At 41.6% G+C, this 22,187-nt stretch overlaps 1 pseudogene; it reads right to left on the bottom strand.

Moving 5' to 3' along the window:
• Window positions 1-21,500: 21,500 nt before the first annotated feature.
• Window positions 21,501-21,977, bottom strand: LOC149218089 (heat shock protein 90-1 pseudogene; annotated as a pseudogene).
• Window positions 21,978-22,187: the final 210 nt, after the last annotated feature.

Below are 22,187 nucleotides of genomic sequence, written 5' to 3'. Positions count from 1 at the left end.
TCTGGATGTTGCTTCTCATTGGGGTCTGCTTCAATTTATTGGATGAGAAAGAAGCATAAATTAATTGTTTTAAGCACCTTCAAGGCTGAATACTTTGCAACAAGTATGGCCTATTCCGAAGTTTTTTGGTTGAGGAATTTCTTTAGTGAGATATTTTAGCATGTGCTGGATACTACCATGATCTACTTTGAAACCAAAGTGGGATTCACCTTTCATAGAAACTCGTGTTCCATGAATGCTCCAAGCACATTGATATCAGGTACCACTTTATCTGGGATGTGGTACAGTGGGGAGAAACAAGGCTCTGACACATAAGGGTTGATGAATAGGTTGCATACATCCTCATGAAGCCCATAGGGAAGGTCAAATTCTTAGCCTTCTGAGAAAGACTTGGAGTCATGGAAAGACCCTCTTATGAGGGTCTCGATTGAGTTGGACACTGAGCTTTGGAAGCTACTAGGGGCTTGGGTTACTTCTTAGAGATATGAGCGACCATAGGGTGAGTGGTTCACCTTCCACTATTGGTGTGTTGTGTATAAGATGAGTGGATCACCTTCCCCTGTAACAACCCATGATGGTAGACATTTGTGTAGTGTGAGTGGTTCACCTTCCCCTACAATTATGGACACATGTCATCCGAGACTCATGGGAAGTACCTCTCATCTAGCCAATGAGTTTGGAAACATGGATAGGGACCATAGCACTAGAAATGGACGCATCATGTACTGTCATACTCCCCATGTCTAGGATGCATGGCGTTTAACAACTTGATCTGAGATCAATTGAGGTTCCACCTCTGGACTAAATTTTGTCAATTGAGAGAGGTAAGGTCTTGTGACTCACTCTCAATAAATTATTCTTAATTATTACATCATGGTTCAGCAGAGTAGAGATAAAATGATAAATATTGTTAACACCGAAAAATCGTACACCTACTAGTACAATCCAGAAGACATTAAAAGTGTCCAGCAGAGTGCACAGGTGGACATTTTTCCAGTCAAATACATTATGAAGATTCAAAAATTAAAGGTTCTCCTAAGGTCCAAAGTTTATAAAGGAAATCAATTAAGTTCGAGCGTATATTTCTTCGATAAACGCATGTGTGCGACATATACTCAAAAAGCCACGTGGTTGCAGAAAAGGTGACTCAGCAGTCCGGGACCACTCTACAGATTTAGAGCCGATTTCTTGATACAAGATCAATGTAGTACAACCAAATTCGAGTCACCTTGGAGAAGTGTAGCCCTCAATGGAATCCTCTTGTCCTACTCATGTGTCTTTATCATACATGTACCAAGAGAGGGAAGAGGGATTAAAAAAACTCTATATAAACATACCATGGGAGAGCCAAAAAGAAGAGACATTTTTATGCTGGCCAAAATGATGTTTGAGAAAACCACCATTACATTGTTGAAACCAAGGAAGTGAAGAGCACTAGCAAGTTGGCCAAATTGCTTCTAAGCAACCCAACATCTTGGTGAGTGAAGAGGAATCCACCCTTTGGAGATTCTTCACAATTCTTTGAGATAGAGGAGAAACTTGCAAAGAGATTGAGGAATGAAACCCCCTTGCTGAGGATTTTTGAGCTCCCCAGCTCAAAGAATTCTCTTAAAGTGTCTGAGATTCTAATTGTATTCAACCTCTACCACCAAAAATCAATAAAGCGATATTTTTCCATATATTATTGATATATTTTCTCCATTTGAGCATTTTTTTGTTCATGCAACTCTTTGTTTAATTTTATGTTTATGTATGCATTGTTTCCACTATTTACAATGTTGTGTTTATTTAAGTCTGTCCACTAACAACACCAATTTTGACTGTGATCTTTTGTAGGTGACAATCCATTGCTAAGGGGGTGTATTTTGGTACACTTGTGCACCAAAAAAACTACAATAGGAATGATGACCATACTGATCTCTTTTCATTAATCTAGAGATTTTTTGTAGGACCTCCTCCCTGCAAAAACATCCTACAAGGCATTCCTCACCTCCCTGGATTTTTTACAGTCCCCGAGGATCTGTTCTAAGCCCATGGAACTGAAAAGTTTTCAAAACTTTCTCGTTTGCACACTTTTTTCTCTGACAGACATGAAGCACATGTCTGTTTATGCAAAAACAATGAAGCGTGCATCTGGTTCTACCAAATATGCGTGGCAGACAAAAAAGCAACAAAAAAGCCTTATATTTTTCATTTTTTTTAGGTGATTGGCAACCTCTAGTGAACTGAATTCACCTCTGCATTTTATGTTTTTTGTTCAATACCCCTAGTTGCTTGAATGAACACTAATTCATCAAGAAATTATATATTTTATTTATTTATTTGCAACAAATACCCACATATATTAATTAGGGAGGAAAGGAAGTGGCCATAATCCACATATGTTTTCAAACTATTTCGCTTAATTTTCTACAAATCACATTAGCTTAATTAGTGAAGCAAGTAAGTGGCCCATTATCCATGAATCTTACTACTAAACAAAGCATGTTTTGGGACTAGGAGCAAATGTCACTAGAGAAAGTGAGTAATCCCTGCTTCCCTTGCTTCCCTTAGACGAACCTAGGATTCCATATGAAAACCTTCTTGAAAATACTTGAATTTCCATCTCCCTTATTAAACTCCACATAATTTAATAGGAAAAAAGTAAGTGGCCCATAATCCACAAACAAATTTCTTTTATTGTTAGGCATAGGATCCCCCAAGGCAAGTTTTGGGGTTTAAAGCCCAAGTTTTGACTAAGTCTAATGTAAAGACTCCACGATTTGTGGGCACAGAGCACGAAGTTGTAATTGGGTCATAGGTTGTTTGCCCTTAATTTTGTAATGTAATGTCAGCTTGAGAGTTCTACCCATGGCCCACAGGCCATGGGATTGTATAAATAGAGCGAGGCTCTAAGTTGTAAAGTAGACATCTAAGAATCTAAGAGAAGATGAAGCATTGAGTCTAAGTAGAAGTGTAAAGTCGTGTCTTGGGTCATAGAGTAGGAGAAGTCTATACAACTGAGTGTGCAAAGGCGCAGTAGTCCGTAGTTGAGTGCGAGGACCCTTGCAGTTGAGTGCAGAGGGTGAGTTGAGTCTGTAACCGATTGAAGAAGTAATAAAGAGAAGTTCTTATCATTCTGTGTACCTTTTTTTCCCTATTTTATGCATTGAAATATATTTCATATGAATTGGAAGTTTACTATTTATTTGTTGCGCGAGCTTATATGAATGTGTTGAATAAGCAAGTATAAGCTAAGTGTCTATTTACGCAAAGTTAACTAACAGTTATAAGAAGATAAGTAAGATCCGAGGTAGAACTTAGGGAAAGAGCAAAGATCGCTGCCTAAGCAACACAAAATCACCTCAGCCCCTGATTAGGGCTACGTGAAGGCAATCGTAATAATGCGTGAAGGTCTCGCAAGAGAGGAGAGTGTGTGAAGTGACCTGCATGAAGCCATTCCTAGTTGGACTAAGTTGACTCCTCAGACATCTCAAGAGTGTGGAAACTTGGTTTTGGCATCCCCCCTACTGCCTCGGGTGAGACCTCAGTCCGTGCTCCGTGGGATGTTGCTGAAAGGGCCAGTAGTATAGGGATTTGTATAGCTAATTAACTCTGAACCTAGGTCAAGCCCCATTAAGCCAACAAATGGTTCCGTTGTCAGGACCAGAATCTGCATAGAGATGTCTGATGTCGCATCACTGGAATCCAACTAAGAAGGAAATTGAAGGCTGGCTGGACAAGAAAATTCACAAATTCGCGGTGCAGGAGAATAGGAATTTGTGACTATCAAAGGAAGAGTGGTTAGACTGCTACCTATACATAGAGATCCATGAAATTCTCTGCATCTTTCCCTACCAAGCTATATGAGTGGATCTCGAAGCTAGCAGATAGCTAAGGAAGGTGGAGGCTTGACGGTCCTATTGTGTCAACCCTAGAGTTGGTGCGCAGATTGGAAGCATTGGAAGATAAGATCGCGCGTACTGTTGATCACTGACTCAATCAGGTTATAGGAGGATTCATCACTGAATTCGCGGTAGACACTTCAATCAGCTATAGCGAGGCAGAATGACGCTTCCTAAAAGGATCGCGAGGTAAGTACGTAAAGTCCCTGAATACTTGGATTAAAATGTTATTGTGTGAAAAGAGGATTATGCAGCTACATTGATGTCTGGGGCTATGCGAAGTGGAAAAACCTACAGGGACGAAGGCAATAAGGGACTAGAGAATAGCCCTTTGATTTCACCTCCACGAGATAAGGAAGAGCTCGCAAAGGTATCTCTGTGAAGTGCGATCCATTTGATAAGGCATAAGATTCTGCGCATACCACCTCCACCCACACTACCGCTAGTTTCACCATCATAACCTTCATCTTCGCCCGTACCACCTCCGCCACCACAACGTTTTAATATCGTGAGCTAGATGAAGTTTCTTGTGTTCAAGGGAGTGGGAAATGAAGATCCAGAAAAATTTTGGTTCGTTGTAAAAGCCGTATAGGAAGCACAGGGAGTTACAGATGATAATATCAAGAAAGTGGCATTGGTTAGTGCTCTGCAGGATTGCGCATTGATCTGGTACATCAAGCACTCAAGTGATAATCCGAATGTGGGAATCACGGTTATCCAAGTTGTGCTAACTAGGGAGTTTAGCAGGCTGAAGTCAGAAGCACAATAAATCATTGGGTTCAAAGAGATCATGATGCTACTAGGTGAGACTCCTTGGGAGCTGGATTAGAGGCTAAAGTGCTTGACTCACGAAGCTAACATGACTCCGATGGATGGACAACACCGCGAATGGTTTGTAGAATCACTATCGCTACATTTGAGGAACGCGCTGTCGTAGCAAAGGTTAACAACTCAGGCAGAGGCTTTTGAGATCGCGATGAGGCTGCATGAGATCCAATTACAGGATCATAACGTGGGAGTTCAGCAGATCCATGCGCAGTTGAAAAAGTTATGCCTTGAGATGCAGAGTCTAAAGCACGACAGAATAGTCTGACCAGAAGCACGCGAAGAGGTGTTGTGTGTGAAATGCAAAGGTTAGGGTCATGATAAAGACCACTACCCCGTATTCACGAATTACCTCGCGGGAGGGGGACCGATGCCTTTAAGACCGGTAGCACAAGCAAGACTGAGTGCGGTGCATGCTCTGTGGTGCGCTATTTGTCAAATAGGAGGCAAGCATACTACAGACAACTGCCATTTGTTGCAAAAGTACACGCAGAGCTTGAAACAGTGGTTTTGTAATTTCTATAGAGCGGTGGGACACAATGAGCACATGTAGAAGTTATGATCTAATAATGGATAGAACTCCCACCTATAGGGTTTAGGCCAAAGCGCGGCCCCTAGACTAGGGCTCAAGGATGGTGCAAACTAGATTCCAAGGGCACATACAAGGTCGGGGTGGAGGAGGACCTGGGAGAGGTCGCGGACAACTGATATGCTACAATTGCGGAGGGCCAGGACATTATGCCCACAATTGTACAAATCCAACGCGTCCATCATGTCCGTACTATACCTTGTTTGATCACGAGACAGAGGATTGTCCTAGGCTAATAGCTAGTCTACGTGACAAGGGAGTGCGACCACCTCCCCTGACTTAGAACCTGGAAATGCTGAGGTTTGAGCCGCACGAGGAAGACACCAATGTGAACATTGTGCTTCAAAGTGGAATTACGATGGGAGATGATAAAGGCAAACAACAAGAAGATAATGCTTGGATTTTCAAAGCTTCGGCGATGAAAGAGGAGTTTGATTCCAAGAGCGCTCGAGAAACCTTTATGGATGGTAAGAAGAGCTTCTTTGATGCCTCCACTTCTGGAAGCAAAGATAAACTGAAGCCGGAGATGAACCCACCGATGCTCACAATGTTCCTGGAAACATGCATGAAGCTACTGCATGACACTAAGCCTGTAAAGGGATTACAGGAACTCATTAACATATGCATAGGGACCGTGCAAGGAGAACCATGTGTAGTCTGAAAGATTTGGAAAACACAAGACAAGAATAGGATGAGAAATGAGGTTAACCACCCAGATTGGAGAATATGAGATGGACCAAGTAATTTTGGATTTAGGGTCGGACAGGAACATTCTGCCGAAGCAGACATGGGAGCACATGGGGAGGCCTATGTTGCAGTGGTCTCCTATTCAACTGCTCATGGCGAAAAAAAATAAGATAATACCCCTTGGGCGATTGCAGGGAATCACTGTGGATATTGAGGGAGCGAGCACGCTAGTAGACTTTGAAGTGATAGAGATTGTTGATGACAGCAATCCCTACCCTGCGCTCTTAGGAATTGATTGGGCCACTAACATGAATGGGGTGATTAATCTGAAAAAGCACAAGATGATTTTTGAGAAGAAGTCTCTGTGCGCAGTAATACCATTGGACGCTGCTAAGGGATCGCACTACACTGAGCCAGTGCGTGACCATGAAAGTGACGACGATTTAGACTACATCTACAAGATAACTACGTGAGAGAAAGACTAGGTAAATCCCACTGCAGATGGAAGAATTTCATGGGAGCGCGAAAGCTCCTGTAATTTAGATTCAGATGAATAGATAGAGCGATGGAAGAACATGTTACACGAGGTAACCACATTAAACTGTAATATTACGATAATATCACTGTGTTGCATATCGACAGAAGTGCGAGATCTACCTACCTATGATGGGTTAGGTGAGGTAGATGCCTTCTTGGACAGATTTGAGAGAGAGGTGTCGAAAAACCAACGTTTCCATGCCTTGAATTAGGTACTGTGTGCTACGCCCGCGAGGTGGTGGGGTAAGAACAGAGGAAACTTTGATGACTAGTGCACATGTAGGAGGATGATGCACACACGGTTTGGGAAGAATATAGGGCAGCTGGTAGCTAGATATAATGGCCAGGATGATCTGTGTGTGCATATGTCTAGATGGGTACAGACCTATGGTAAACAACCTGCATGGATGCCAATGAACTTCGTGATGGGAAATATGGACAATAAGCATGCATTGGGGGGGAAACTGCGTAAACGGATCCTAAAGTTGGTATGATAGAGTGTGTAAATAACAAGCACGCAGACAGTTATCCACACAGAAGCCTTTAACAAAGTGTGTGTACTAGCAGTCCTATGAGCTTATAGGGTAACATGCAAGAAACTGATGGGACAGACGCCTTCTAGGCTAGTTTATGAAGCGAACACTAAAATATCGATGAAGTATATCATGCCTAGTCCGCACATAGTAGCACCCGTGGATACAACGGATCGCGGAGCCTTGAAGGAAGGGATTGCGCAGTTGGACGAAGAAGAACGCTTGGGACTTGATGAATAGATCTAGTAGGGTAATCTTGGGCTCCAAGAAAAGCGCCATGGTAGAAGAAGAAGTCAAGAAGCTGGAGGAAGGAATGAAAAGGGATTTTGTTGATAAAAAAAATTGTGGTGATAAAACAGGATGTGCACGATTACATTGATAAATTTAGATACTACCACCGAGAGTTGATCAATTTGATGCCTTGGATTTGACCACGTATGACTAAGAGGATCACAAATGGTGGCGCGATGCAGACGAAAAAGTGCGTGATGCAGGTAGTGAAGTTACAAAGCGAAATTTTCTCAGGAAACATAAATGATAGTCGGTCGAAGCCATATACAGGTGGCGCAGCCACCTGACTAGTCGTGGAAAGCACAATCTTAGTGCTCCAAGCAGTTGAAAGGAGGTGCGGGACTATAAATTATTGTGCCCAAGAGCTACGTGATGTCAGGGTTGCGCGTAGGAGCGAAGTGTCATAGGGTCTGTGATAGTGCAAGGGTAGCTATGTTGTCACGTGGGTTGGATGGAAAGTAATCATTATAATCACTATTCACAATGTGATACTTGGCTTGAGACCAAATGGAGTGGGTGAAAGGCATTTAAGGCAAGCTTTATGGGCTAGATTTGGGAAAATCTATTGCCAAGGGAGCATTAATGGACCAGATTTGGGGGGAGTGGTTGAATTTGAATTCAAAAGGCGCTGTAAACTACAAAGGGCTACCCAGAAAAAAAAACTTGGACATTTGAGAATTGAGTTGTCGTGCACCCAAAGACTTCTAATCCCAGACCTGTTGAGAGCATTGTTTGAGCACCCACCTATGCAGTTGAGTGATTTCAGGAAAATCAAGATGGCAATGACTGAAGAAGCTAGGGATATCGGAGAAATGACCACCGAAGAGGCCGCGCAGGCCATGACAGTAGAAGATGACCCTGAGAGCGTCAGGATGGTTGTGTAAATCCCTAAATCATCGCACAACCCAAGAAAGATAAGCAGCCCATGATTCCAGTGCACATGTCCCCTTGAAACCCACTACGAACTAAGTTGACAATGGAAGAAAAGGGGAAAGTGGTTAATTTGGAAATCGATGAGGAGGAGGAAGAGCTTGTGGACATCCTGATAGAAGAGGATGAGGATGAAGACATGGAGGAGGAAACTGAGGGCATGGACCCTCTAACCAGGCTGCCTGCATATGTTCCTCCGTAGAAGGGGAAGGCAAAGTTGCCTAAGGACTTGAATGATAGTAAAAGATATTTGCAGACTCCACTGCTACTTGACGATATCATTTTCGAAGAGGCACACCTAGGATGGGTGCTGAGTTTGAAGTTTGAATATTGGGATCTCGCTGACCACGAGAAATTCCCTCACTTGGCAACCACGCAACTCATGAAGTTGAAGAAACACACCGCAGCGGGGGTCATATAGTTGGATCCGCGTAAGTGGTTGCGAGGAGTCAGAAAGGTAGGGTTGCTGAACCTGCTCTGAGTGTCGCATTACCATCGCGCACAGTGACCATGTTCGTGATCAGACAGCTACTCTTCCTGGTGCATGACAAGTGTTTGTGGCTAGAGGAGCCCATCCCCATCATGGACCACCTGATCCATAGAATTACTTGACTCCCTTGTAAAGGAGAAGACCCAACAGACATTTTAGAGGGTAAAAGCAGTGATTTGGCCATTGCGGAGGCCATGAAAAAGAAATATAAGCTGGAGAAGAAAAAGAGGGGCTATGTGATCTCCAGTATCAACAACAAGGCAATCTGAGTTGTAACTCAGATACTGGCAGGAAAGGTCATGTGGAAGTGCTGCACGGATGAGGTGCCCACGCCGGTGGTTGCACTTGTCGAGCAGTGCGTAGAGGGGGTCCAGTTTCGCTAGTCCGAATACTTGTGCAATGAGTTCCTGGAGAATTTACGCGAGGCATAGGGATAGGGGAAAACCTTCCACTATGTGTGGCTTCTGCTGTCCATAGTATTGGTGGCTAGGGAATTGCCTGAGGACAACTGGTTCCCCACAATTGCGAAGGATCTCTTGAAGGTCGCGAAGTACGCTTCGCTGTGAGCCACTAAAGACGTGCACAAGATATGAGATAGTAAAATATTCTGGGAGTTCATGGATATGAACATCAGAATGGGGATTAACCACAAGTTGCTGTTATTTCCCACTATTTATAATAGTTTACAAAGCTTTGCGGAGTTCAAAGCGGATTTCCATCACATCTACATCAGGGCACGTAAGGACCCCTCAAAGAAGTGGAATGAACTACCATACCTAGCCATGGACGATATTATCTTCAATGTACTTGAGGTGTGGCCTTCAGAGTGGCACACTCTAGAGATCTCCATGGTGGAAGTAGACAAGTCTGCTGCACAAAAATAAGGAGGAGGCAAAACTGTAGATGGCGCAGTTGGCAGAAAAGAAAAGAAAAGAGGCTGCAATATCAAAGGTGCAGGAGGCGCGGGACGTTGTTGAGGTAGCAACAGAACAATAGAAGGCCGCAACAGAAGTGTAGAAGGCAGCAGAAAAGGAGCGTGAGGGCCTAAATTCACCTTCGCCTAAGCAGGAACAAGAGATGGAGACAAAGGCATAGGAGGGTGGTCCAGACCCATAAACAACGTCGAAACAGTTAAAGTGCCAGCGCCCGAGAGAGCCAGTGGGGCCGTGAAAGAAGTCAAAAGCATCTAAGACTTCTTTTGACTCGATCACCCTCACTGAGGGGGATCTATATGACATAGGGGAGAAGGTGTGTGACATCACCATGGAGGCCCTCCAGTAGCTCATGGAGGAGAATCAGATTGTGTTGGGGACCCTCCAGGCACAGATTTAGGAGTTGCAGGTGCACACTCCTCAGTCTGGTACTATCTCAACCAACCTCGCAGTCAGAATCCCCGTAGCCGAGGAAATTCTACGCGATCGCATGACCAACATAATAATGCTGCCAGAGGGGGAACTTGTTACAGAAAGCGAGGCCAACTAGCCTACGGTCAGTGCGTTAAAGGGAATAAGGATCAACTGCAAGATGGAGTTATTGTAGAACTGTGGGATAGGGAGAACCGTGTGATACAGGTGTTGAGAGAGAACAAAGAATCAACATGGAGCAGTTCAGCTTGCAGCGCGATGCGTTCGTGTCCCAGAACAGGAAAATAGTGCTGGTACTTGAAGAAGCCTGCCAGATGGTCCCTAAGTTGGCCATCCCAGCAGTGGTGCCAGCAGAGACACACATCTAGAGGTTAGTAGTAGGTGTACGTGAGGCGCGAGACGAGATAGCCAAGGTTTAGTTGGAGTTGAACCTCTAGATAGCAGAGCTATGGTTGAAGGCGCAACCTTCAACTCCTTTAGAGGTGAGGGAACAACACGCCAACACCATCACAACGGACATAGAAGAGATCAACATTGCAGTGAAGGACTATGAAGTAGGAAAGTGTTCCCTCTATGGACAGAGGCAACCCCTCTAGCCCTAGAGTGGGTCTAGTCATAGAAAAAACAAAACAACAATCGATTTCCTTAAATAGTAATCATTGGAGGCCTACCTCAAAACCTGTGTTTGATGAAGCTTTCGTTGCGCCGCTCTAGCTTCCGTTTCCTTCTCCTTAATGAGCAATCACCTGAGGCACCATAAGAAAACAACAGAGCATGTAACTGAGAACAACAATGATCTATTTACTTATAAAGTCAAGGAATCATAAGTTATCAAGTAAATTGTACACAAGATATAGGAAATCATTATTGATTGTATTAAAATAAATCAAGAGCAAAGCTTACAACCAAGCCTTGACGCCGCAAGCCTTCTCAGAGGGTCTAGCTAGCATGTTCCTTCAAGCATTCACTCTCAATAATGGGTCTCCAAAATAGATAATATCTCTCTCTCACTCACAAACTCTAATGCAAGGCTAAGGCACTCCACAAGCTCTTACCAAACTATCAGCAATTCCACACTTGTCAAACTCATACCAAAGCTATCTAATTTGCTTCAATCCAACTAGCAACTAGTAACTAGGAACTAGCTCATCATAGCAATGGTGAGTGCTTTTATAGGAGGAGGAGCCTCCATAAAATGAGGGAGAGGGAGTTTATCTTCAAGGGAGATTTCATAAAAGGTGGAACTACCATCCCAGAGGAGGAAAGGAAAAGCAATCTAACCCAAAAACCAGCTCTAGAATCACCCAGAAGGCCGATCGTTTGAACTAATTCACCAAATCTGGATCGTCACAAATCATAAACTAGGGCTTAGAGACGACATCGCAATGGAGCAGTGCGTTTGGACCAATCGTTGCAATAAACATCTGGAAGACTTGTGCTGAGCCCTAAAATTTGACCGTAGCAGGAAACACGTGTACACTTGTGACGACGTTGCAACGATACAATTCATAATAGGGAACTGTCACACTTTTTAAGGGTTTACTTGTGATGATGTAAAAACTTAGGCAAAGAGGGCCAATCTTCAGCATTAGAGAGCACTTGCTTAATCTTATTGCATGAGTGAGAAGATATGGACATGTTTATCTGATGTATGACACAACGAAGGGATTAATATGAGGTCAGTGTCAAATTATTGTGTAACAGATGCCCCCTAAAGCGTGAAGCCCGAGAAAGTGGGAGGGGTGAAATTCTTTAGAAAATCATAACCAAACTGGAACAACATCACGAAGAACCTGCAGGCGCAAGTACAACTGATATCTCTGATAGTGAAATACATGTAGTCTAGGCATGGGCAGAACCATCCAAAAGACATATGAAACTTGGTGTATGGTATGGACGCAGCCACCTAGTTGAGAAGACCATATATAATGATAAAGGTATGGTCGCAGCCATCCATGAAGACTTAGTTATGGTTGCAGCCATCCATGAAGACTTAGTTATTGTTGCAGCCATCCAATCAAAGAGTCATGTATGTAATCATGAAACAATCCACATAGCCTAAACATATGTAATCCTTTTCTAGGGTCTTGAAATCCTAACCAATCATAGTACAAGTTCTAGCATGAGAACAGATGTGTCGAAGTCAAGCATGATAGAAGATCACTTGATTACCAGTCAATGATGGAAACCATTAACAAGCGCGAGAGAGACCACCAATAATGCTAATGGTTCTCAAGGTATTTCCAGTACAATCCACTAAGTGTGAAAAGTGATCTGAAGTCGAACACTCATGGAATCACCCAATCGAAGACTAATGATGAAAGTTCATCGTCAGGTGCGAAGAACTTGCCATTGAGGCATGCAAGCTCCAAGGTACTGAAAGGAATCTCTAGATCGACTTCCTGGATAATGAGTTGATGTCAAAAGGAGGCGATCCGTCACAGGAGGGCCATAATGTGTCCCCCATCAATGACATGAGACAAGGAACAGGTGGTAAATGGCGAAACAGAGCATCAGAGGAGGAGGTAATGGCATGAACTACAAAAGGATTATACTCTTGAACATATCGGCGACACGACTATAGAATGTGGCAGCATTCTGGTACCAACGGATATGAAGTTTGATGGAGGAAACATGGATAAGATGGAATGAGGAAAAATGGCAACCCAAAACCTCGAAAGGCCAATCACGATGTAAGGATATCCCCACCTGATGAGAAGCAAAAGTGTCGATGTTCAAGAGTGACTAGCTGCCGTAGGTAAGCAATGACAGCTTCCACATTTCCCCCCATCATTGCTGGTGAGTACCCCAATTATTTCTTAAAAACAAGCTTTAAGGGGATAACATATGCTTGTGATATAAGTTTGGCCTTCAGACGAATCCAACCTAGTGATAGTTTAACAAGCCCTAGGGAGGAGAAGCTCGAGTCTCATCATTGTTACAAGGAAAAGTGTCTATGCAGAACTGCTAATCCCACTAAGGTGTGGTAGCTACCTTAGAAACAAACAAAGTAAAACTACTTTCGTTTTCCTTTATGAAAGATAGATGAGAAAAGAATAAAGGAGACCAACCTCTGTCTTGCACTTGGTTCCTTGCTCGATTCCTCTCTCTTCTGATAGTCCTTTGCTACTCGCTTCCTTGTATACCCAACTTCACAGAGTACCTGTAGAATCAAAGCAGCATAACACTATACAAGAACATGGATCTATTATCATAAACAATCTAGGATCAGATATAAATTGACCATACAAATGCACAAAACATAGATTACACAAGAGTATGGAGGAAAACTTGAATAGCTTTATTGATAATCAAGAAAGAGCCAAGAGAGTTACAACCAGTTGTTCTGACCCTGCATCATCCTCTCAGCAAGTAAGCCCTTCTTCACCTCATGCAAAGCTTAGATCACCCAACACTATGATGTTGCCTCAAGAAACCAACAACAATTCCTTACAAGATGCAAAATTCCAGCCCCTTGATCTCTGGGATGAGGGATCCATATATAGATATCTGTAAGGGAGATGAGTCAGCTTGTGATTTGATTATTGTCTTCCCTCTGATAGTTCTTGCTTCCACTTGGAGATTGATGATCTCTTACTCATCCTTGGTCGAATTCAGAGAGGCAAGTGTCACATGAGAAGTTTCTGGAAGATTCCATGCCTCTCCACCTCGTAGATTGACACTGCCACTTGTCTCTTCTCACCCATCGCACCCCATAGAAGGGCTTTTTGAAATGAAACGCACCCACAGAGTGTGCTTAGGTGAGATGCAACGCACTTTGCCTATGGAGCAGGTGAAATGATCCTATTTTGACCAGTTCTGATTAGTTTTTCATGGAGAACTTCTGGGAGAAGCTATAATCAGTTGACCTTGTTCCTTTAGGGGTTGGAACAACACTTTTAGGGACTTAGGAGCCCTTGGTTTATGGACATTTTATGCCTGGGGTTGCAGTGCCCAAAAATTTCTATAACAGTTGCCCCCTAAAGCATGAGGTCGTTAATCTTTTTTTTGATGTCGGGTGAAATGCTTTATCATGAGGATCCGAAGTTCTTTCAAGCTGGGAGGAGACCTGTAATAAGCTACAATACAATACATTATCTTCATAATATTTTCATGATCTAGCTGAGGCGGGCATTCCCATGCTTAGCTTTATAAATTCATTTTCATGTACATAAGACAAACAATCGTCTGAGTGTAGACTGATGATTCTGGTAGAGCCATCATCCCTTTGATTGGATGATTATCTGTGCCGTAATGATGTACATTTGATGTCTTTATTTTCCTGAATATATATCGCAGCCCGGATGGATGAAACTAGATCCGGGGTCTTCAATCTCATTCGATCTTCACTCAAAGTACAAGTCGATCCATGTGAGAGGTGTTCTAGAGTTGAACATGGAAAGACATCGCCTAATTACCAGCCCATGATGTAAGCTGTTAACAGGCGTGAGAGGAATCACCGATAATGATAATGACCCTCAAGGTACTGCAGTACAATTCACGTGGTGTGAATAAAGGACTTGGCGTCGAACACCACGCAAAATCTTTCGGTCGAAGGCCATTGATGTAAACCTGTCACCGAAAGTGAGAAACTTGCCATTGAGGCATGCAAGCTTCAAAGTACTGAAAGGGGTGTTCCTAGATCAACTTCTTGGATAATGAGCTGATGTCGACAAGAAGCGATTCGTCATAGGAGGGCCTTAATGAATCCCACATCAATGACATGGAACAGAGCAAATGATTTTAATGGAGGTGAAAACGATATGGTGATATAAGGTTCAGGGTGGCGGTCATGAAAGAATGGAGCGTAAATGTATTGCAGCGGGTGAGACACAGGTGAATTCTCTGAGTGACTTCTCTTGAACATATCGGTGACACTGATGTGATGGATTGGTAGCATTAACCCCAAATGTGGATGGCGTGATGGGACCATCGTGATGTGACCGGTGAATGAAACAACCCAACCCGACTTGGATGCGGAGTGAAAGTGTCATGTTCAAGAGCGACTTGCTACCAACAAAGTTTCTTCAAGTTTTCTTCCCAATTTTTCCCCAGTCATTGCTAACCAGTACCTCTTTATTTTTGTCAAGATTGAGGAGGATAACATATGCTTGTTCTATAATTTTCCCTTCGGGCAAACCCATCGCTATGTTTTAATGAGCCTAGCGATAGTGAAACTCATTCTTGTCTGCTATGGACAAATTTGTCGCTATTAGGTTTTAACGAGTTTAACGACAAAGACAACTCGGTCCTTTTCAATTTTAGAGAGTCTGAAAAAGGACGTAAAAGAAACTCCAAAAATCCTTTTTCGTCATCTAATCCCTTAAGTCCGAAAAAGTATAAAACAATACAGAAGGGATGAATTTTCGATACTTTTAACGAGCCGAACAAAACAAGCGCTCGATCTTTTTGTGTAATAATCCCTCAGGTCCAAAAAGATTAAAATCTAAAGGAGGGATAGCACTTCTGGTCCTTTTAACGAGCTGGAGAGGCCAATGGCTCGACAATCTTTTCATATTTTACGAGTCAGTTGAAAAGAGCTTAAAGGAGACTCGTCTTTGAGGAACGAGTGATAAAATTGGGTAGCAGCTGATTCCTGGTAAGGTTTGGAATTTTCCAATCACGGCAGTGTTGCAAGGATGGCTAGCGGGATCACTCTTCGCAGCTGTTCCTCAAAAGGGGTAAACAAGCAAATGGAGGTGAATGATTGGCCAATACAGAGTGGAGGTGATGATGGGAACACAACCAAGGCTGAAGTACTACATTCACGATGATTATTTACTGGGAATTGGTTAATTTTTTACTGAGCTTAAATGCTGGGGGAAACATTTGCTCATCGCTTATGTTTATTTTTTAACAAGAATGAAGTCCGCGTTAAAACTGCTCGAGGCGGGTTTATTTTTTAATGAGCTTGAACCCTGCAGTAACATTGCTCATGATAAGTTTGCATGCCCCCATCATAATAACGCAAATCGAGGTGCATGCCCCCCAAGCTTCATTGCATTCAATTCGGTGGTTGGAATGAAGGTTTACCTTTGAGATTTGGAAAGGGGATTTGTTTCATTTTTTAATGAGGTTGACACTTTAAAAGAACTATCCTCATGACTCCTTGTTTCATTTCTTAACGAGGTCGACACGAGATAAGAACCATCCTCGAAATCCACAGTGTTTATAGTATTTGATAGAAAATCAAAAACTGATGGATGATTAAGGTTGCTGGAATAATCTTCTTGGTAATCCAGAAGGTGGGAGCGATTGTGGTAATCTTCCCATGGTGCCTCTCCTATCATCATTGTTTGAATGATTCCTTCGTCTGTAGAATTTACATGTGACCAAGGATATGAAGAGGTGCCATATTCCTTAGACCTATCTATCTAAACACTCGATGAGCGTTGATTTGGGTTTGCCCCCCAAGCCCAGAAAATTGATTGCTACAATATTTCTAAAATGGCGATGATCCATGCTGACAAAATGTTTAGGAATCTTCCGAATCCATTAGATATAGAAGATTTCATATTGCAGGTTTCCACTGTGGCCACTTCCGCCAGATTACTTGGAGGCGATAGGGCAAAAGTACCCATTAAGGCAGGGTCTTTTAGGAGGCCTACTCCAATATTTTGAAGCGAATGATTGCTTCCATGGATCATTGGAATGCTTCCCGTAACTTGTGAACTGTTGGGGAGAAATGTTTGTTGGTCGACGATTGTAATTCCTCCTTGGAAGGGAAATGCAATCTTCCTAAAGTAGGTCGACACAACTGCGGCCATGGCATAAATCCAGGCCCTTTCCAGCAGGATGTTGTAATCAAGGTTTCCGTCGATTACTTCAACATCAATTTCTACTGTTTTTCCCCCCAGTTCAACTTGCAAGTTACTTAAAATCCCATATGGAGTGTATGATCGTCCATCAAATGCTTTTAACATCGTTGACGATCGCGACAAGGGTGGTGAGCCTAAATTTTTCTAGCAACTCATCGATATAATACATGTAGATGCCCCCTCATCAATAATTTTTTGATGAACAGTTTTGTTGAGGGCTTTCACTTGAATAAGGAAAGCTAGTTGAGCTGGTAACTGAGGGTCATATCCTTTGTGATTAAAGGATACAAGATTGGAATCCGTTGGGTCAATCCCACCTATTACTGATAATAGATCCTGCTTTTGGGAGAGGCAATTTTGCGGTACCTCAAGTGTCGACATAGCGGACGACGATTGGGCTAGGTCCTCTACTATATTATAATTCTGTGCTACTTTGGCACGAGGATTAAATGTCGATTTGTGTACTACTCCCTTTGGTGACTTTATCATTGGTTCAGGAATGATGGGTGGCACAACTTCGGTAAAAGTTGTTGTCGAACTACTAGGTTGTTCATTAGCCTTGTTATTCGATGGCTGTGGATTCCCATAATCTTTATTCCTTGTCAAAGCATCATTTTGCTGCTTTGAAACGGACAACATAAGTACTTGGGATCGGGAAGCATTGTCACTAGCAACCATATTTGTTCCTAGATTCGGAAACGGATCAGTTAATATTGCCGAGGTTTTTGTATTCTTGAAGAATTTTTTAAGCTCAGATTTATACGGACAATCTGATGTCCAATGATCCTCATCGCATATAAAGCATGGATGATTTGGTTTCCTATTTCCAGAAGGGTTTGTAGAAGATTTTTCAGGTGATGATTCCTCCTGTTTCTTCTTCTTCCCTTTGTTTTTCTTCTTGCCTCCTGGTTGCTTGGTTTCTTTGCCTTTATCTGTCGAGACGACATTTACTTCCGAGGCAAGAAGTTCCTCTTTTGCATTTTGACCGGAAATCTTACGGGCATTTTTAGATGTAGCCTTTGTCGATTTCGTGTCTGTCGTGCCAATCACACCATCGTCGACATGAGAGTCATTGTTTGATTTAGGAGGAGGAGGGACCGAGAATTCTGGTCTAGGAGCGTCAGGTATTTTATCGTAGAGCGTGCCAGACTGAGTGTAAATCAAATCTAAATATTGTGCACGAGCGATAACCTGCTCTTCGGTGATGACTCCCCCTTTTGCCACATCTTCCGTGATGGAAGGTAATAATGAATTAATAAACCATTCAGCTAAAACCTGATCAGGAACATACGCTTTTACCATTCTACGATGACGTCGCCACTCATGTATATGATCAGATATGTGAGTGGCTGTTGTTTGCTTGAAATTGGGAAGAAGTTCTGTTCTCGTTTCGTACCTTATTGGTAACTGAAAATGGGTTAAAAAGGTTGTGGCTAGGGTACTGAAGTTTTCAAATGAAGCTCTGGGCAATTCAATATACCATTTTGCTGCTGGATTAGTAAACGTCCTCTGAAAAAGGCGAAGTCCAATCAAATCATCGTTTAGGGTGTTTGATGAACACCACAGATGAAAGGTCATCACATGATTCGATGGATCTTCACCCGGATTTCCATTAAATTTAGGAATATCTAATGGAAGTTTATGCGAAATCGCTGGCCACCACGGGGCGTAAGTGATTGGATTGTTTGTTAACCGATTTAAATCAGGTAACTCTAAAGTTGCCACGAAGGGTAACTGTTGATTCAGGTTAGGTGAAGCATACATAGGATAATATGGAATCGCCTGAGCAGTTGGTCTTTGCATACCAACATAATGCATTTGATGCTGGTAACTTTGGTAAGGTTGGTGAGCATAACCATTGTAGAATGGTTGATTTTGACCATTTTGAATATACGGCTGTGTTGAGTCTTGAAAATGTCATTCATTTGCATTACACTTTCACTATTATGTCCATTATATCACCTCCATTTCACTACTATGTCACCACATTCATCCCATTTTCATTATCATTGGACCACCTTTATGTTTTTCCAATCTTTATTATTTCTAAGCCTTTTAAGTGAATTTGTGGTTAAACATTAGAAAATAATGTGCATATGCTTATACCTAACAAATGGGTTGAGGTTGTTGACATGTGTAGGTTGAAAGGAGACTTCTAGAAGACCCTTATGTGGCACTCTAAGGCCAAATTCGAATTTGGTTGGAAAGAATCATGGGATCATGAGGATATGTGTCACATCTCCTAATTGTATTGTAACTCTAAGAAGACATGTGTCTTATCAGTTCCTATTTTGATTAGGACTCTAGAGGTAGAGGGAGAGATTCATGGACTATCATTAATGAGATGGCTCTCATCTTTTTGTATAAATAGGAGATCTCTCTCCTTCATTTGCTAGTCTTTTCTTAGTCCTTTTAGCTTGTTAGTCCCATGGCTTTTGAAAGCTTTGGAGAACTTTGTTGTACTTTGCACTTTTGAAGAAATTGAATAAAGCTTTGATGTTCTCAACATGGAAGGAGATGTGAAGTAGATGTCATGGAGCATATTAGGATGTAAGGTAGAGTAGATTTCATTTTGTAAATATTGCTTTGTAGAATGTAAGGTAGATTAGATTTTTCATTCATGCAATTTTAATTCATGCAAGTGTGTTTAATTTTGCTTTGATTTCATGACTAGTGGCATGTGATCATCTTGTCTATGTTGCTGACCTTTATTTTTCTGTAGTTTGATTTTCATTAGTATCATTTCTTTAATTTTCACTTTACTTTCTGCTCTTAGATATCAAGTTGTTCATCTATTGATGGTTCTTTTTCCATAATCAAATAACTTTATTGGAGCCAAAATATCACTTAATACAGCTTGGTTTAGTTTGATTTAAGACTCACATTGCTGACTTGTTCATAACTGTTATCACATGATAAATCTAGCGGAAAGGCAAAAAGGTTAAGAAAAGGTTAAAGTAGTGTGATTTGTCTCCTTTATGTAGTGTCACTTAGATTTCACATTTCATTTTTATTTTAAATCAGCAGCAGAGATACTGGGCCGATGTCATTAGTCCTTTATTTGGTGTCTTTATTTTCCTTTAAGCATTTGATTTCATAGGTGAAAGGGGGCCCCTGCCTTGTATAGTTGTCACTTTAATTTCTTGTATTTCTTTTTCTGATTTTCATGTATATTAATGTACAGTTTGAATTACTGCATTTTATTTTCTTTTTAACATGTATATTATTGTACATAAATTGCTTTCAAGTTGATTGTAGATTAGTGATGCACATAGCCTTTTAATGAACTAATGACGTGATAGAATCATCTTGTCCTTTTGCTGAAGCAGCAAGGATACTGGGTCTCATAGTCATTCTCTCATCATTTGATTATTGCATTTTATTTTGATTGAACTAGTTGTATATTTACACTTTTGTTTAAATACTAACTCCATCAATAACATGTTTTAAGTTCTTTTGAAGTGCTAAGTTTTGGAAGTTACCATTAAGGACATAGGCCTTGTCTTGAAATCTTTATCCATACTTGTCCTTTAAAAGTATTCTTAAGACCTTAGAAAACCAACAAAAACAAAACCCCAAAAACAACATAAACTATAAAACAACGAAGTAAGAGAAAGGTTAACTAAGCACATATAGTGCACCACACTTCATCAGTTTACGATACCCGGATTGATAATTTATGTAGAGCAATTTAAGACATTAAATTGACTAGACATTTTGGCGCCGTTGCCGGGGAAGTGTAATTAGGAGACCTTATTTCTTACATCTGAAAAAAAAAATTAACAATTCTTGAGTATGCTCTCCTCCTACACTTTGTGTGATCTAGAGGATCAGAAAAATGATTGTTAAGTAAAAAAGAAAAAATAATAATTCTTGAGTATGCTCTCCTCCTGCACTCTGTGTGATCTGGAGGATCAGAAAAAGAATTGTTAAGAAAAAAATAGGAGACAAAATAAACTTCATCACTTCAATTGATTCAAGAAAAAAAAAGAAGAGAAAAAATAAACTTCATTTCATTTCCATTTTCACTCCATGTCATCCATTTCATCAATAAAAGTTATTTCCCCATGATCATTTCCATTAAGATTGCCTAACTATCTCTATTTAGCTAAGTGGTTGCTGTGACACTGGTTTCCGCCGCTGATACTGGATTACGCAGCTGATACCGGTTTCCGCCGCTGATACCACTCTGTTTTTCAAACTTACAGTCAAGATGTTAGTGCAATAAAATGAAAATGCAGGAATGACTAAGCAATATAAAAATTCACAATTTCAGAGAAAAAAACAATCTATGGCTATCTCCATTCCTAGTTTTCGTTGTGGCTTCGTGACTCTTCAAATAGTGTGTTCTTTATTGGTGTGTCTTTCCTATGGTTGGATTGGAATTTCTTGTCTCCCACATAGATCTCTGATAAGGGTCAACAGTGTGAAACTACCACCATCTTCTTCAGCTTCTCATTCTCATCTCGCACCTTCACAATGCCTTCTTCAACATGAGTATTTTCCCCCGCTCCTGTACCTATTACCTCCCGAGACTCCTCACAGTTGTCCATTACGAAACCCTTTTCACATAAAGCTTAATATTGTTGAGCTTCTTCTTTGTATCAAAGAGATCGAATGGAGCCCTCTTCGAAACAAAGAGAACAACCTTGAACTCCAATTGACCCTCTACAGAGAAATGCTTCACGGCCAAGTGGTCCTCCCAATCATTGGTGAGACTCTTATAGAACGATGCATACTCTTCCTTTGTAATCTCCTCTGGCTTTCTCATCCAGATGGGCTTTTGCTTGTTGACGAGACTCCATTCATGCGACACTTCCTTTACCTTCTTTTTCTTCTTATCTTTCTCCTTTTCCTCCTCCACTTCCTGGATATCCCCTTCATCTTCCTTCTTCTCCTCTGTCTCCTCTTCGTCGTCACTGACCTCCTTCTCGGTGGTCTTCTCAGTCCAAAAATAAATGGGGTAGCTAATGAACTCGGAATGCTTCTTGATCAGATCCTTCAGCCGCCTCTCCTCCAAGTATTCCATATATAAAAAAAAAAATTTCAAAATCAATTTCACAGCCGAATACAGAACAGTGAAACTCAGAAAAACGTAAACACAGAAAAAACGTCAAACTTAAAACGTTCGATTTTCCCAAATGGAGACGAATTTCAAAAAAATAAAACATGGGTTTTTTTTCCAGGTGGGTTAATTAGATAACCCAGAAACCGTTTGAGAAAATTCGTGGCGGTCTGG

Source organism: Pinus tabuliformis, chromosome Q (genome assembly GCF_031772625.1).
Source record: "Pinus tabuliformis cultivar Carrire ecotype Pingquan chromosome Q, CPIR1, whole genome shotgun sequence".
In the NCBI taxonomy this organism is placed as follows: Eukaryota; Viridiplantae; Streptophyta; class Pinopsida; order Pinales; family Pinaceae; genus Pinus; species Pinus tabuliformis.
This window is presented reverse-complemented; position numbering and strand designations above follow the sequence as displayed.